At 40.3% G+C, this 13,049-nt stretch overlaps 1 long non-coding RNA gene across 1 annotated transcript; it reads left to right on the top strand.

The window, feature by feature from the left end:
- Nucleotides 1-448: 448 nt before the first annotated feature.
- Nucleotides 449-12,720, top strand: LOC307027149. Its single transcript, XR_013804558.1, has 2 exons — nucleotides 449-581; nucleotides 12,536-12,720. It is a non-coding gene; the product is annotated as an uncharacterized lncRNA (long non-coding RNA).
- The last annotated feature ends 329 nt before the right edge of the window (nucleotides 12,721-13,049 follow it).

The raw sequence follows: 13,049 nt of genomic DNA, 5'->3' as shown, positions 1-13,049 counted from the left end.
ATAATTGCTTTCAGTATATCGAATTGTTTGACAGTCAGAGGGCTCATTAGCATACATGTTTTTTAGTTATTGCAAACAAAATATAGTTTTGTGAGGGGACGGTAGCCTTGACTCTTGGACCACCACATTTATTTTCAATCAGTCCACTCTCAAACATAATCTGTCCAGACACTTCTGAGATATCGTGTTCATAAGAAAGACACGGACAGACCACCTTGAAACAATTAGCTTTTGGTTATTCCTCTAGTTTTTTGAGGAACCAAACCAAAAACATAATGGTCATTTCAAGAGTAGCTTACAGTAATACCACTCCACCTGTTACTGTTCTTGTCTGTTATGTTCATTGTCTGTCACATATAATCGCTAACATGTTGTGTGTCACAAATGATTTCTCGGATTGGGACACCTAATAAACTACTAACTTGTGGCGCAAATTCCTCCACCTCAGGGCCGATCCGAACGCCCGACCTGCCTGTCTGCTTCAGTTTGTCGGAGAATAAATGACGCTTCCATTCTCTGCCAGAGAACTGCTCCTCAGACAGGAAGGTGATGAAGAAAGACGAGAACAGCTTCATCGTGAGGTGATCACACAATTAACCTCCTCAGAGATGGAAGACAGCTGTCGTTTTCCTCATGTTTTCCATATAAGTGATGGATTTTCTGCTTCTGACAGCTCTTCCTCTTCCTTCCATGTCTGATGTTCACTTGGATCGTGCGGTGAGATCTTGACGTTGCCCTCGACATGACAAAACTCGTGTCAGTGACGATCATCATCATCACTGTGACAGTTTTATAGCTGAAAACGTGCCGTTTCTGTCAAAAGACGAGAGAAAGGAGTGTTGAGATGTCAAGCATAAATTAAGCCTCAGGCTGTTTTCACGCAGCAGTTCAAAATGTCCAAGGTCTGACCTTAATGGCCGTGACAAACCATGAGCGTGAAGCCATCGGCATCACCCCCCGTCTGAAGATTTGAGGTGTGTTTGGCACGTTTGGTACGTTTGGTTCTGGTTAACTCTTCTAGACAGCAGTTTGGCTGATTGAGCACGTTGATTCACCAACTTACTGCAAGTTTTCATTACATTTCCATGTGCTCCTTCACCATCTTTAACGGTCAAAAGCTCACAAGTTCAACACATTAGGGCTAAGAACAGAAAAACTTTACTTTAAGTGGACCCATCATGCTATATTTGAATAACATAGTGTAGGACCATACCTATATAAGGCATATTTATACTTTTTATTTTTCAAAATACCAAACAGATCATGCATTTGATCCATTCCTCATTTCTCTCAATTTAACACTGCCTTTCATGGGCTGATTCTGTGAGAACAGCACCATCTGGTGGCCTGAAATATGTACTACAGCGTCTCCAGCGCTTTCGAACGGCAATGTCCGTGGCTTTCTCCTCCTGATTGGTGGAGTTGGCACAATAGCCGTAGCGCCACTTCTGTGACGTCATAGAAGTGTTCAAATCTCTATCAGTCTGTATCAGATCCGTTGCAGCCCCTTTTTAAGAGGTTTGGGTATGGAGGAAAATAGAGAGGGTTGTGTTCTGACACTTGGTGAGTTCGCTGGAACACCGGCGGGGACACATATTCATGTATAAAAGACGTACAAAGGTGCATTTTGCATTATAGGTCCCCTTTAAGTTTTACATCCGACATCTTTAGGGTTAGACAAAATATCCGTACAGTGTACTGATGGCACTAAAACATCGTAACATAAAAGAGCTTATATTTATAGGACATCTTCAGGATTCACAAATGTACTGCATGTTTTTATTACATGTCCATGTGGTCCTTCACATCTTTAACGGTCAAAAGCTCACAGATTGATAACTAATCCAGCGAAACTTTGCAGAAGTTTTAAATCTTACATCCTTAGGGTTAGGGTTAGGGTCAGATAAAATATCTGCACACTGTACTGATGTCTCCCAACCGTATAATAAAAGAGCAACGTATATATCTATAGGACATCTTCAGGCATCGTCTTATCTTCATCACAGATTAGAAAAAGCAATATATAGAGAAACATATACCAGCATCACTCAATCTTCTCCCAACACGGTCTGATTCTCCACATAGGAGCAAAGCATGCGAGGCAAAAACAGATCATAACATTGCTGTGTGGTGAGATAAGACATCCCACATCAGAGGATTCTCTTGAGAGATGTGTGTATTTACTGACTTATTTCATGTCATAGAGCAAAACATGAACATCTCATCATCTTGAGTTAGCCACAGACCGTATTCCAGATTTGTATACACAAGCAAATAAAAAAAACCTTGACTTTGAGACAAGTGAATGGGAGGTGGTAAAATGCTAAGAGCCATTACTACACCACTCATTGCTGTTGCTGCACAGACACTTGAATGATCCGTCAGGCACTAATAGAGGTTCATCTTATCTCATCTTACTTGTAAATGAAAGAAGATGTGACCTTACTGCTCAAAGGAAGTTCCTTTTTTCCTGTCTAGAAACAGAAACCTGCACTCTAGAGATTTTCTTTGAAGTCTTTGCTTTCTCTTAAAAAGACGACATGATGTGACGCACAGAGAAATCAGCCTTCGTCAGCTCTAGTTCTTTTGAGGTCAGGGGTCACATGACCACATAAATGGGGAAGTCGGATCAGAAGCGACAGCGAACTCCGAACTGCAGATTTTTCTTGAGAGTTTACATCTGTTTGGCTTTGATACAGCGTTCATCAATATGACACCTCCACCACTATGTCAGGCACATCGTTCTTGACAGATGCACATTGTGTTATCTTTGCTTGATATCACTGCGCTGTGTGTGTGTGTGTGTGTGTGTGTGTGTGTGTGTGTGTGTGTGTGTGTGTGTGTGTGTGTGTGTGTGTGTGCAGAGTGGAAAGTAAAAGGACTTCCAGGGATCTGCACTCATGCATATGATGGAGACGTGTGAGTGACAGTTCCTCTGAGCTCTGCAGATCAGCCGAGTCTGTCTTCATGCTCCACAGTTTCTCCCTTTCCTTTATAATGTTTGTTTTACACATTAGGCTCTCGTGTTCGTTCGGATCGGTTTGTGCTTCGATGCTTTGAATGATTGTTCATATGTGTTCTAAACTGTAACTCATATTCTAAACAAACATGAGCTGACAGTGATGCAAAGACATGTGAGTAAAGACGTCAGTTCGCCTTTACTCAAGTGCTTGTTGAATGGTCTGATGGACTCCCGACTATCCAGCTTTTAGAGTATTGTATGACTGGTCAGAGATGTGGAGAGGGGAAAGAAAGTGGTGTTTGTATTAGGGTTAGGGTTATGGTTATAGTACATATAGGACTGTTAGTAAAAAGCATAGACTGTATGGTAAAAACAAGTCCTCGGAGTGAAGCCGATGAGTTTCCTTACTCTTCAGAGGGATTTAGATCTGTAGATAAGGAAGTAGAATACCAAGTATAGCCTTATAAATAAGGATATGTCAATGCTTTGGTCTACAGACCATCCAACCCTAGCATGCAAGGAACAACGGTGCGTTCAAGGGTTCTAAGGTTTGTAATAAATCTCATTGCCTAGTGGAGGAAGTCACAAACTGATCGGCTTAAGCGAATATGCTTTTTGATCTTTGTTATGGTGTGTTTAGACTGAAAGACATGTCCAAACACAAGCTTATAAGCTCAATTCTACAGGTACGTCACTGGCGCTTTTTCTGGAGAGTTGAAGCGTTCTGAGCGGCTTTGCACTCCGAAAAAAGATGCTTGGTTCAGTGCCTTTTCCTCATTGGTAATTGAAAACTGTCGATGTTGTTAATGTATTCGCTTTTTCATTTATATACACCTGTCCTGAGAGAGCGATCCCACCATACTTGTCAATCCTCCCGATTTTCGCGGTAGACTCCCGATTCCATTGCCCTCTCCCGGTTTCCTCCCGGGGTCATATTTCTCCCGCATTTCTCCCGATTTCTGACAAAATCAGATTTACTCAGGACTGTTTCCACTCAGACTTCAATACAGCTACACCATTGTTTGGTTTCCATGGTAACACGTCTCTTTAGTAGCGCGCGCAACTCAAAGTCTGAGAGGGTGAGGCAGATATTCACAGAAAACAGAACAAGAATCGACAACTACTCTACTCTCTGCTCACTCCTTTCCTGTAAAATGCAGGTCCAGCCCACACATATGCTCCATCAAGGACGGTGCTACAGGCCGCAAGGCATTGCACTTACAACTACAATAGGCATGTTCATGTTAATCTAACAGCTCCGGCGATCCACTAGCCCCCCACCCCCAATTTTGCATTTTGAAATGCTCCCGATTTCTGAGGTCTAAAGGTTGGCAAGTATGGATCCCACTCAGTTGCTCTCTCCCAAGGTTTCTTACATTTTCCCAAAAAAGGTGCTACGTGGACACAGGACTTTACTTATCTAGCTGCTTCTTCATCTGGAGCGAGCACAGTAGCATCATCACTTACCAACTATTAGGTACCATCGGGTACAGGAATCCGTTTTGGTTTCAAGACCCTGGTTCGCGGAGGATACCAAAAAAGGCCTAAAAAGACAAAGTCAACTTAACTATGTGCATTTAAAAAAGAGGAATAGTTTCGGCGAAAACTAAAAGGTACCATGGGGTCGGATTAGAATTTTCCAAAGGGGGGTTCGTTTAGCATGAAACACTTGAAATAAGGACAAGTTGAAAAAGAAATTAGAAAGAAAGTGAGGTCATACAGTAGAAAACTATTTCTGCTAAAAAGTGAGCATTGATTGAGAGTCAGAGTCATGTTTGTGTTGAGAGGTGCATGTTTGTGTTGAGAGGTGCATGTTTGTGTTGAGAGGTGCATGTTTGTGTTGAAAGTTGCTGTATAAATAAACGTGCCTTGCCACTTCAGTAGCATCAGGAGCCGACTCCATACACCTGTCAGGGAATAGAGGAGGCTCCTGAGATGCTGCCGTGGGGTCTGAGGGTTCAGACGTGAATCACAGAGATTTAAAGCCTCCCTGAGCATCTGCTGAATCCCAGCTCATATGTTCCTGTGCAGCTGGAGACAGGGAGGACAGCGAGACACTAACAGTGAGAGGTCAGAGGTCAGCCGTCCACCGAGGTCAAAACGCCATCATATTTCTCTGAGGCATGAATCTGCCAAATGGCCTCTGTCACTCTTGACAACTTACTTTTACTTTTGAGAAAACTGCAGCAGATTGAAGAGATTAAGTTCCAAAAGAAAAACAGAAGAGAGGCCGAGAGAAACTGAAGTAAAGTGCACAAAAAGTCAATCTTAAAACAAGATAGAAACATGATGTTAAACAACACATTTGAAAACAGTATTATAATCTGACACTGCATGAGATCATTATAAGATTTTACATTTTAAATGATTATTCTTGAATTGAGAAATATATCTGGATGCTAGAAAAGTGACAAACGTCTTGTTATTAGACAGAATTATCATATTCTTCATTGTTTTCTAACTTGGATATTCAAAATTGAAGTTGTTGAACATACTGAATGAGCATTGGAGCATTGGAAGGTAAGGAAAAAGAAAGTCACTTGAATGAAATACCTTAAAGTATCCCAATATAAAAAAACCTTGGGTCTCCTGTAATGAAATAATGCATAAATAGGATGGTACTGGATACAACATTTGCACCTAGATACGCTTCAGTTGACTATTCTACTTCGACCAGAGTAGAGCCATATATACAGAGTGACATAATGAAATGAAGTCAATACAAAACATCACATTCTCAGTGTGTGAGTAGCATTTATTACCCTGTTAAGCTACAGAAATGACTTCTAGACTGAAGCATTAAACAAAAGACACATCGTGAGCTCTCACACGGACACTATATTCATTTCAAGGTTGATATAATCTTGGATCGATACGTTGCTAAGCCACACAAAAGCAACTGTGTAACAATGGAGTGAGATAATGATCAGGGTTGATCTCCCTTTGTCCCAGGAGAGGAGTGCTTTCTGACGCCTCTTTGTGTAGTCTGTGTCTGTGATGCTAACAATGTCTTGCATTTGTACGTGAGTTGGTAAATGATTTTTTTTTTTAAATCATCTGTAGGTAGTCATGTTTTTTCTGAGGTTGCAAATTAATAACTGAACCACAGACGTAGCTAACCTGACTCGTAATCAATGTTAATCCCCGTTGTTGGAGGAGCATTCATGACACGAGAGATATAAGAGATTTAAATGAGAGTAGGGGGAAATGAGTAATCGGTGTGTGTGTGTGTGTGTGTGTGTGTGTGTGTGTGTGTGTGTTTGTGTGTGTGTGTGTGTGTGTGTGTGTGTGTGTGTGTGGGTGTGTGTTTGTGTGTGTGTGTGTGTGTGTGTGTGTGTGTGAACTGTCTCTGTTTTCCAGTATAATGTCTCCCCCTGCAGCTAAGTCGTTCTAATGCAGGACATTAGTGAGCCCTCCGTTTTTCAATGTCCAGGTTGCGCACTGTGTGTGTGTGTGTGTGTGTGTGTGTGTGTGTGTGTGTGTGTGACATCAACATTTTGTTGATCTCTGTATATTGCAAAAAGGAGAATCTGATTATGGAAACAGAGAATGAGATGCTCCGTCTCTCATTTAATGGCCGTCATCAAAACGTCCTTGAACGAAACGCTTAAACTGCGATGGTGCTGTGGCTCATACATTATATATGTGTGTGTGTGTGTGTGTGTGTGTGTGTGTGTGTGTGTGTGTGTGTGTGTGTCTAATGTTTGTTTGTAATGTGTGTAACTGGGCCGCGCTCATGTACTCTCCCCGTGGTGCCGCTGCAGACAAATGAGTAATGCAGCAGAGATGAATGTGTCAGAAACGTTAGCTTTTAGCTTCATTAGCTCACATCAGGCCCTATAGAAACACAAGGCTGAAGAACTATCGAACACGACATACAATAGAAGGAAGGTTTGTATTACCCAAATCTAAATCAAATATGGGACAGAAAACAGTCATGTACAGAGCCATGATCAGCTGGAACTCTTTACCGGTTCACATCACTCAGGAACATTCTCAAGTACATTTCAAAAGGTTGCTAAAAAATTATTTAAGTATTATACAGTACATTTGAACTGTGCCTGTGGCTATGTATGAATATATTATGATGTAAACTTATTTGTATTTACTCTTGTTTGGCCTTAGGGTGGTGATAATTGGATGACCATTTTAGTTTTCACTTCATTTCACTGTAAATTGCATGCAATGATGAGCTGTTTTGTTTTGTTTTAATTTTGTTTTGTTTTGTTTTAATTGTGTTGTTTATGTATGTTTTGAGTGTGTGAGGACCCCGGGAAGAATAGCCAATGCTCATGCTAGTGCTAATGGGGATCCTAATAAAGACAAAGACAAAGAAGAGGACATCACAAGACGAGGAAATCTGACTCATAGTTATAATATAGTGGACGGATGAAGAGTCAAAGTGAAGCCAATGCTATCAGGTTCTGTACCTCAAATGTGAAACCGTTATTCAAATTCACAGTATACTAATATCAACATTTACTACACGGCTTATTAAATACTCAATTCTGATTGGCCAATTTTGGCATTCCAGATGTATGGTATTTTTTGCCAAATGTACGTTGCTAAGGAGAACAGACTGTTGCTATGGAGGATGCTCTGTTCAAGAGACTATGTGCAGTCATATACATCGGCAGAACTTAACATCAACAGCTTTTGGCTTCAGAGAAATCAACAGAAGAAGACAGACAGACAGGAAGTAAACACTAAAGGGAACAGCAAAAGAAGATAAACAGGAAGTAAACACTAAAGGGAACAACAGAATAAGACAGACAGGAAGTAAACACTAAAGGGAACAGCAGAAGAAGACAGACAGGAAGTAAACACTAAAGGGAACAACAGAAGAAGACAGGCAGGAAGTAAACACTAAAGGGAACAGCAGAAGAAGACAGGCAGGAAGTAAACACTAAAGGGAACAGCAGAAGACATACATACAGGAAGTAAACACTAAAGGGAACAGCAGAAAAAGACAGACAGGAAGTAAACACTAAAGGGAACACCAGAAGAAGACAGACAGACAGGAAGTAAACACTAAAGGGAACACAAGAAGAAGACAGACATACAGGAAGTAAACACTAAAGGGAACAGCAGACGAAGACAGACAGGAAGTAAACACTAAAGGGAACAGCAGAAGAAGACAGGCAGGAAGTAAACACTAAAGGGAACAGCAGAAGAAGACAGGCAGGAAGTAAACACTAAAGGGAACAGCAGAAGACAGACATACAGGAAATAAACACTAAAGGGAACAGCAGAAGAAGACAGACAGGAAGTAAACACTTAAGGGAACATCAGAAGAAGACAGACAGGAAGTAAACACTTAAGGAAACAGCAGAAGAAGACAGACAATCTATAAAATCCTTTTAAATCAAAGTTGTTGGTTTATTCAGTATGTCACCATCTAATAGCCCAGAATAAGTAGCAATATCCCTTACATAACTAGAAATAGGACTTTGGTATACAGATATTTGTATCTGTACATATATTTTACTAAAACGCTTCCAGATTGTTCTGTGCTCATGGCAAAGTGACGCTAATATCTATTTATCTGGTACACACCTCTAATATCTCAACTATTAATCCTGGATTTCCATGAAATTTGGTTTGGACATTCATAGTCCTCAGAGGATGAATTGTTTATTTTAGGCTGAGGTTGCCTTTTGGGTAGAGCGTGCAGAAGGAACCACATGATGCAGATTGCACCACGTAGTAATGGTCATATTTGTTTTGTGATTTTGGTGACTTACAGACCAAAAATGCTGTCGGACATTTTCCTTTTTCACCGTTCACCATCAACGAGTCCACTCACAATGCCCCAGACAAAAGCATTTATCTAAAAGGAAAGCCTATTTAAGGTTTAGTTCCAGAAAATAAGATTAATGATAGAAATGGAGATGAGCTTCTGCATCTGTATCACACAAACTGTCCCCCACTGAATCATTTTACTGTCCAGATGACAGAATGAAATTAGTGATGTGCATGCATTTCAGTTTGTCCGCAGGCTAAATCAAATTACCAGCCTCTCGTGGAGAGGGCTGTTTGTTTCAGTCCTGAAGTCAAAATTATAAAAGCTAATTGCCTGAGCTCTTCTGTCAATACTAATGCCATCTGGATAGGACCGAAGGAGGGTAATAAAATTGGGACAATATAAATTGCAACTTGTTGCCAGAGGCAGAAAAACTGACCCACAGGATGAAAATATGAATACAAATTAGTCTAATATCCCTTTGTGATTACATTTTCATTGCCGAGGCATTTTGATACACGCTGTTGTCTGCAAAGTTTCCCTGTTTAACTTTAGTAACCTGAGGGCGAATAAAAAAAAGGATTGCAGCCGTTGATATCACCATGAACTGGGATCATTTGCAAATATCTGCTGTTCCCTTTAGTGTCTACTTCCTGTCTTCTTCTTCTTCTTCTGCTGTTCCCTTTAGTGTTTACTTCCTGTCTGTCTTCTTCTGGTGTTCTCTTTAGTGTTTACTTCCTGTCTGTCTTCTTCTGCTGTTCCCTTTAGTGTTTACTTCTTGTCTGTCTTCTTCTACTGTTCCCTTTAGTGTTTACTTCCTGTCTGTCTTCTTCTGCTGTTCCCTTTAGTGTTTACTTCCTGTCTGTCTTCTTCTGCTGTTCCCTTTAGTGTTTACTTCTTGTCTGTCTTCTTCTGCTTTTCCCTTTAGTGTTTACTTCCTGTCTGTCTTCTTCTGCTGTTCCCTTTAGTGTTTACGTCCTGTCTGTCTTCTTCTGCTGTTCCCTTTCGTGTTTACTTCCTGTCTGTCTTCTTCTGCTGTTCCCTTTAGTGTTTACGTCCTGTCTGTCTTCTTCTACTGTTCCCTTTAGTGGTGCTGGAAAAAGTAGTTGCCGCCCAGCTTCAGGAACATCTCAAACTAAACGGCCTCTTTGAGAAATTCCAGTCCGTTCCGCCCACAGCTCTGACTTCCTGTCTGTCTTCTTCAAATATATAAATGAATATTCCAAAAGTATTCCAACAAGTTTTTTTCTGATGCAGGAAACAAAAATGTGTTGAAATTAAACAATCAGAATCTGAAAAAAACTTGTAATAATCCATTTGATCAGCTCTCTGCAATATATTTTGCTGCACATTTCCCCAAGGAAAGGAGCGAAAGGAAATCGTTCAAAAAATAAAGAACATAGTGAAGACAAAAAAAGCGACACCTCGACACCTCTGGCAGACAGCAGTGGAGGACGTTTGTTAGAGAAAGAGGCCAGGCAGCCGAGTTAATGTCCTGTCAGTCCTCAGAGGAGGGCTAGTGTGTGTGTGTGTGTGTGTGTGTGTGTGTGTGTGTGTGTGTGTGTGTGTGTGTGTGTGTGTGTGTGTGTGTGTGTGTGTGTGTGTGTGTGTGTGTGTGTGTGTGTGTGTGTGTGTGTGTGTGAGTGCATACATCTCTGTCCTTGGTATTGTGTCCATTAATCATGATGGCTATATCATGTATGGAAGATTTGTTCTTCTGTATGAATCATTTTGTGTGTGTGTGCGTGTGTGTGTGTGTGTGTGTGTGTGTGTGTGTGTGTGTGTGTGTGTGCGCGTGTGTATGTTTGTGATAGTGTTTGCTTTATTTCTATACGTTTGAGGACCAATGTTGTTGCAAGGACAGGCAGATTGAAGAGCAAAGGCAGACATGTTTGGGCCAATTGAGTATTTCCATTTAATGCAACTTTACACACTTTCTCCACTATATTTATTTTACAGATTAACATATTCGCATTTAAAACGTGTATTACATGTTTTAAATAATGCATCAAACTTTTTAGATAGAGATTTAACTAGTGGAATAACCCAGTTTGAGGGACAGAAAGGTTGAATCATCCAATTCTATAGAGGTTATGAAAGAAAGTCCCAGACATGACGGATTTGTTGTTGATTCTTGATGCAACAATATTAACAATCTGAGGATGTTAAATTTACACTTCTTTCTGCAGAATGATCTATTTTACTTTTGATACTTCACACCTGTAAGTAACATTTCTAATATAGGACTTTTACTAGTATTAAAGTGTTAGGATATAAGATAAGATGTACTTTATTGATCCCAAATTGTGAAATATTTGCGTCGTGTGAGTTAAAGTTCACCTAACCAAAGAGAAGTCAAACAGGATATATGTTTAAACAATTATAAAATAACTTTGTCAAATCATCAATTAGAAAATGACAGAGATTTCTACAGGCAGTGTTTTAATGCACACTGAATACGAAAGTTTAGCTTCGGATATTCAGTGTGTGTTGTGTCCTTTAGATCAGCTGTTGCTAACCTTTGGTGCAGCCACAGGACACGTAGCATGCGTTAGCCTCTTAGCAGCTAACAATGAGTGTGTAGCTCCGGGTTTAGCTGGCACGGTGCCACTGAAGTGTCTCTTTGTTCCTACATGCAACACTAAGACATGTCATGTATGATTTAATGTGTCGCATGGATGAGTCAGAGAGGAGCTGCTGCACGCACCCAGTCAGGACACACTGAAGAGAGACCCTACATGTGAGGGGCTTTTTTAATGAACAAGGAATAGCTGTGGTTGATCTTTTATGTCTTTTTTCTTTTCTATATATTATTGCTATATCCCTTGTTGTGAGTGAAATAAAGTTTGAATTGAATTAAAGCCATATATAGTGACACATCTGATCATATTTTACAAGGCAGAACAAGATGGATTATGATTAGATGGGGGGTGCTAGTGGATCGCCGGAGCTGTTAGATAATATTAACATGCTTATTGTAGTTGTAAGTGCACTGACTTGCGGCCTGTAGCACCTTCCTTGATGGAGCATACAGTATGTGTGGAGAGAGAGTAGAGTAGTTGTCGATTCTTGTTCTGTTTTCTGTGAATATCTGCCTCACCCTCTCATACTTTGAGTTGTGTGCGCTACTAAAGAGACTTGTTACCATGGAAACCAAACAATGGTGTAGCTGTATTAAAGTCCGAGTGGAAACAGTCGTGTGTAAATCTGATTTTGTCAGAAATCGGGAGAAATGCGGGAGAAATATGACCCCGGGAGGAAACCGGGAGAGGGCAATGAAATCGGGAGTCTCCCGCGAAAATCGGGAGGGTTGACAAGTATGGTTTACACACCTGCTGTTTCCGTGTAGTCCGGCCTATAGATCTGTCTACCCTGCTCATATTTGAGGAATACAAATAAGTATTATGGGAAATTAAAATAACCGTAACGTTAAGCTGATGATTGTATAATATCTAGACATTTCCACCAAAAAAAAACTGGAAACATGAGCTTATGATTGTTGGTGTTTAATAGTGAGATAACCACAGTCATCAAATGCAATATCTTTATGAATTCACACATATTGAATAACCCTACACTATTCTTACATTGACTGTGGTTCTGCTTTTTGGACAGTGTGTCTCATAATTTATATATTTAAGTTATGAAGTCATTTTAATTCGCTCTCTACACCTGACGTTATGGCACATCTTTGAAATCCAGCAGTGTTTTTTTATTCTCACAACTTTCTCTGAAATGCTTCTTATAAAGATCCAATAACATTTACCTTTTTTCAGGCAGGTGAAATTTAGATAACAAAACTTCCTTTTAACGCTACACATTTTTTTCAGGCACGTTCTCTGACCCTCTGCTCGCTCCGTACTTGGAAAAAATGAATGAATCATGAAACCCTGGTAACGCTGTGGAGAAGCAGAAACCAAAAATTCACTTGGATATTCTGGAGAATATTTAACTTTGTTGCGGATTGTTGCAATATCCATTATGTTTTTTGTATTGAATAAATTATATAAAGCAATCATGTGTCCATTCCTGTGTTGATAAGATCATCAAAAACGTGCTTTCACTGCTTCTGTTCGCAAGGCATTATGGGAATTTCCTTCCAGCTCTCCGTTTGTAGACTGAACCTCAGGTTTTAAGGACCATCTATAGAGGAGGTTACATCAAGGTTTAAATGAGAGGTTTATTGTTCAGATTAAGGTCATGTCTTGATTTAAACTTCTAATTAGAATTCAGTTTAATTTAGGGTTGGTGTGAGAGGGTTATACAATGGATCCTCAGGAACACAGCAAAACACACAATTATGCAGTTAATGTGTGACTGTGTGTGTGTGTGTGTGTGTGTGTG

The sequence above is a fragment of the Notothenia rossii genome (assembly GCF_949606895.1).
Source record: "Notothenia rossii genome assembly, contig: scaffold_324, whole genome shotgun sequence".
In the NCBI taxonomy this organism is placed as follows: Eukaryota; Metazoa; Chordata; class Actinopteri; order Perciformes; family Nototheniidae; genus Notothenia; species Notothenia rossii.
The sequence above is the reverse complement of the archived record's forward strand: the minus strand, read 5'-3'. Positions and strand labels throughout refer to the sequence as shown.